Below are 5646 nucleotides of genomic sequence, written 5' to 3' on the forward strand. Positions count from 1 at the left end.
GAGAGCAGTACCTGCAAACAGCCAAACACAAAGGCAGCTGGAAGTCAGAGAAAGATGGCTAATGGAAACATTTATGTAGTCTCTTTTGATTGTGACAGTGCTTGTCTCATAGGGTTTTCATGAGCCAATTCCCAGGGTTTTGTACTCTTGCAAGGACATCCTTGCAGATGCCTTCCATGGAAAATGCATGATTATCCATGTGTTTGCCCTTTAGGCTCACACCTGGCTCATTATGCTCAAATGTTCCAAACAATCTCATTATGATTTACCCAGCTGCCTCCTATTTAATACTTCCTTGTGAGGTTCCTACAGATCCTAAAGATACAATTCAGAAAATGAATTTATCAGAAAGATTGCTGAAAGTAATGTGAATCTCAGTGAATTTATCTCTTACAAGTGCAACTCTGGGTTTCCCCACATTGATATATGCATAATCTCAATGAGGTACTGATACAAAAATTTAAGGTCACAAGCCAATCAAAGAAATGTGTGCTTAAGTTCCATTGATATAAAGTTTGAAAGCGATAAGCACATGCATAATCGTAGAGAATTAAGCACATATCCCAGTGAAATTAGTGAGGCTAAAATGTGCTACTTTTGTGCCCCATGAACAGAGTCAGCATCAGGAATTATTGAGTAGCTTCCAAGGGCTGATTCTTGAGACCGACTCTGTGTAAATAGCCTTCACGTGGTGGTTGTAGGGCAATTCCCTTGGGCTCCATTCAGGTGGAAAACTTGCCATGGGTCCCTTGAAGTTCTGAGCTGGCCTTGCAATGCAAATGTCTATTGTGAAAAGGATACCTGCCCTGCCACTTTGACTTCCTCATTGCAAAAGTTTCCCTCTGCTCCAATAAATGTGTACACAAGGGGAAACCTAGTGAAACTTAACAAGGAGACAGAAATACAACTCGTGGAATAGAAATAATTCTGCTTATAGAAGGAAAAACCAATTGAGAGAAAGAGGCAGGTAGCTGGAAGCAGGGATGGGACTTGGGAACACAGATTATTAGGAGCCCCATGCATTCGAGATAATGGGGTTGGAGGAAGTGGCTGGGAGCATGGAGGGAGAATGCAGCTCTGAAAAGGAGTGCCAAGGAAACTATAGAAGGATGCTTCCTGCTTGAGAAGCCATAGTCCAGAAGTGCTTCATGGCCACGTGTACAGCTTAGGCCAAAAATGGTAAAAAGGTATCCACACCCCTAATTTACAATAATTACTTTGGGTCCCACTTCAAAGCATGTGAGCTTTAAGCAATTTTGATTTTTTAAAATAAAAGTCTGTCCAATTTATTTTAATTAAAATTAAAAGAAAAGCCACTTTAACGTTTCTGCTCAATGGGAGTCTAATGAGGCATGTTGGTTCCTGTAGTTTTAGCACAGTTAGAAGTGTTCAGAGATAATTTACTTCACTGAATGCAGATAATCAAAACTCTGCTACAGTGGCAAAGGGCTGAAATATGTTAAAGGGAAAATTTTCTATTTGATATCAATGCTAGGCAGACATTGTGACAGATGGTAAGGGGGCTATACAAAGGGCTTCAGTACCCACTTTGTTCTCAGTAGTATCACATCTCAGTAGCATCATCTAAAACCATATTAGATGGGAGAAGGGGGCATATCCTTCTCCGTTGATGCCCCTGGACTTTGGGATGTGCTCTCTGTTGAAATAAGAACCTCCTCATCTCTGGCAACTTTTAAAAAGACACTGAAGACACATTTATTCACCCAGGCTTTTAATTAGATTTATAGTTTAAAAAAATCTTAATACTGGGTTTTATTTGTTTTTAATGTTTTAAATGATTTCAATTATTAATTGATTTGATGTTTTAAATGATTTTAATTGTAAACCACACAGAAATGCAAGTTTTGGGTGGTATAGACATGTTTTAAATAATAATAATTAATTATTAATTATTAATTAATTATTAATTAATAACTGCAAAGAGCAACACAGGCTCAAGACATGGAAGAAGAACTACCACCAACTGAAGCAGTTGCTCTGGCGCAGGTGGAGGAGGTGTTGGAAATAGAGGATGCCACTGTTACTGAACTGTTTCAAAATCAAAACCAGGCAACCGCCCCTTTGCCTTCACCTCAAAAACCCGAATGCCATTTAACAGAAAAGCAACAAGAACTAAAGCAAAAAATAACTGAGCACATGAACCAAACAACCACCAGGGTTCGACTTCCAGCTCTAAAAACAGTTGCCAAAAGACAACTTGCTCAGGTATTAAAAGATGTCAGTGCTGCACTTGCAGAAATAACAACCAATAATTTGCAAGAAACAAACCAACTAATGTGCAGTGCAGCAACAATAACAACACAAGAGCTCGGATATAAGATCAATGGATCTGTAAAAAAAGAAAGTAGTACATCACTAGGGATGTGCAAAAAATTTCGGGCACAGATCGATCTGTGCCTGAAACGAGCAATTTCGGGTGATTCGGGTCTGAACTGAATCACCCCCGATGTCCCCCGATATTTTTCGGGGCCGAGCGTGGCTGACCCCTGATTCGGGCATGAAAAATTCGGGTGATTCGGGCTGACATCTCTTTAAATTTCCCGCCTTTTTGCCTCCATTGATTTGAATGCAAAAAGGTCTGATGTGATGTCAGCTCGAATTTTGGGTCCCAGGGGCAAAATAGTGGGGTGGGGTGGTAGTGCCTAATGGATGGAGGCTATCACCCAAATTTCAGGGGAATTAAAATAAGGGCTGATTTTTGGGGAATTTTTGAATTTTAGTGTCTGTGGGGCAGTTCGGGGGCATAGCGTGGGATCTGGGCCAAAAGAGTGGGGTGGGGTGGTAGTGCCTAATGGGTGGAGGCTACCACCCCAATTTCAGAGTGATTGGGCAGAGGGCTGATTTTTGGGGAATTGTTGAAGTTTACGTGTCTTTAAGGTTTCCCCCATAGAGAAGCATTGAGGTGTCAGCAAATGTATAGCTTCACGCGGTGGGAAAAGGGGTGGCCTAGAGCAGTGTGGGGTTGGTGGTAGTGCCAGGTAGGGTCAAGGAAGCTAACTGAATTTTTTCAAAGGATTTGGGCAGAGGACTGATTTTTGGGGAATTGTTAAAGTTTACGCGTCTTTAAGGTTTTTCCAAATAGGGTATGCATGGAGCTTTCAGCAGCCCCATAAGTGCACTTGGGGGGTGCTGGGGTGGCCCAGAGCGAGTGGTAGTGTAGTGCACATAGGGTGCCAACCACCCCCATGGGTTTCTAACGCATGGGGTACAGGGTGCTGTTGTTTCAGAGGTATTCTGAGTGTGGATTCTATGAAAGCAAATTAGAGTGGATTCATGGTGTTTCATTGAAAATCTCATTAGCTATCATAGAATCCACACTCAGAATAGCAATAGCAATAGCACTTACATTTATATACTGCTCTATAGCCGGAGCTCTCTAAGCGGTTTACAATGATTTTAGCATATTGCCCCCAACATCCTGGGTACTTCTGAATACCTCTGAAACAACAGAACCCTGTACCTCATGGGTTAGAAACCCATGGGGGTGGTTGGCACCCTATGTGCACTACACTACCACTCGCTCTGGGCCACCCCAGCACCCCCCAAGTGCACTTATGGGGCTGCTGAAAGCTCCATGCATACTCTATGAGGAAAAACCTTAAAGACGTGTAAACTTTAACAATTCCCCCAAAATCAGCCCTCTGCCCAAATCCTTTGAAAAAATTCAGGTCGCTTCCTTGACCCTACCTGGCACTACCACCAACCCCACACTGCTCTAGGCCACCCCTTTGCCCCCCGCGTGAAGCTATACATTTGCTGACACCTCAATGCTTCTCTATGGGGAAAAACCTTAAAGACGCGTAAACTTCAACAATTCCCCCAAAATTAGCGCTCTGCTCAATCACTCTGAAATTGGGGTGGTAGCCTCCACCCATTAGGCACTACCACCCCACCCCACTCTTTTGGCCCAGATCCCACGCTATGCCCCCGATCTGCCCCAAAGACACTAAAACTTCAAAAATTCCCCAAAAATCAGCCCTTAGCCCAATCCCCCTGAAATTTGGGTGGTAGCCTCCAACCATTGGGCACTACCACCCACCCCACTATTTTGCCCCTGGGACCCGTTTTTTCATACCCGAATCGATTCGGATTCAGATTTAATCCAAATCCGAACCGAATCAGGGGTGATTCGGGTAGCCCAGATTCGGGCACAGAACAGAACGGGGGTGATTAGGTTCGGGTCCAGAACCGAATCACCGAAAACCTGAATTGCACACCCCTATACATCACCTAAATGGAAGATTAGATTAGAAAATAAAATCTCCAGGCTTAGATCAGATGCTAGTAAATTGAAAGATATGAAAGACAAGAAGCTGAGGAATGAAAACACCAAACAGTATCTGATCCAAAAATACCATCTAGATTCAAGGAAAATTAGAGAAGTCCTGGAAATAATAAAGCAGCAAATAACAGCAGTGTCAAAGAAGATTAGCAGATACAAAGCCAGAATTACACAACACAGGCAGAATCTCCATTTCCAGTTGAATCAGAAACGTTTCTACCAAAGCATAGAAGGAGAAACTGTAAGAAACATAGAAACACCAAATAAAGAAGAAACAGTGCAATTCTGGGGGAAATTATGGGACAATCCAATAGATTATAATAAAAAAGCAGGCTGGATGAAAGAGGTCAAAAAATATAACCAACAAATGCAAGATCTAATAATAACTCCAGAATTAATAAGTGAAAGAGCAAAGAAAATTAAAAATTGGACTGCTCCAGGTGACGATGAACTGCATGGCTTTTGGCTTAAACACCTAACAAGCCTTCATAAACAACTATCAAAACAGTTCAATCACATTTTGCAAGGAGGTGATATTGAACAATGGCTAACAACTGGGAAAACTCATCTCATCATGAAAGACCCAGCAAAAGGTGCAGTCCCAAGTAATTATAGACCGATAACCTGTCTGCCAACCATGTTCAAATTATTAACTGGAATAATAGCAGATGAAGTGATGCAACACTTATTAACTAACAAATAGCTTCCAGTTGAACAGAAAGGAAATTGCCCGAACACCAGAGGCACAAAAGACCAGCTGCTGATTGACAAAATGATTTTAGAAAACTGCAAGAGAAGAAAAACCAATCTAAGTGTTGCATGGATTGACTACAAAAAAGCCTTCGATTCATTGCCTCACACATGGATACTAAAATGTTTAGAAACAACTGGTGTCAGCAAGAACATTCAGATATTTATTTAAAAAGCAATGAGCATGTGGAGTACACAGTTAACAATCAATGGCGAGACAATTGGACAGTTTAGCATTAGAAGAGGCATTTTCCAAGGGGACTCACTATCCCCTCTGTTGTTTGTAATCGCCATGACCCCACTTTCACAAATACTAAACAAAACAGGCCTCGGATACCAAACATCTAAAACATCAAGTCAAATCAACCATCTGCTGTACATGGACGATCTGAAGTTGTATGGAAAGTCCCAGTCAGAAATCGAATCACTGCTAAACACTGTCTGTATATTCAGTAGCGATATAGCAATGGAGTTTGGACTAGACAAGTGTGCTGCATTAATAATGAACGGAGGGAAAATAAGAAAAACAGAAGGAATAGAACTGCCCAATGGAAGCAACATCAAGAACCTGTCAGAGAAAAAACATTACAAAT

This window comes from Hemicordylus capensis, chromosome 2 (assembly GCF_027244095.1).
Source record: "Hemicordylus capensis ecotype Gifberg chromosome 2, rHemCap1.1.pri, whole genome shotgun sequence".
NCBI lineage: Eukaryota > Metazoa > Chordata > Lepidosauria > Squamata > Cordylidae > Hemicordylus > Hemicordylus capensis.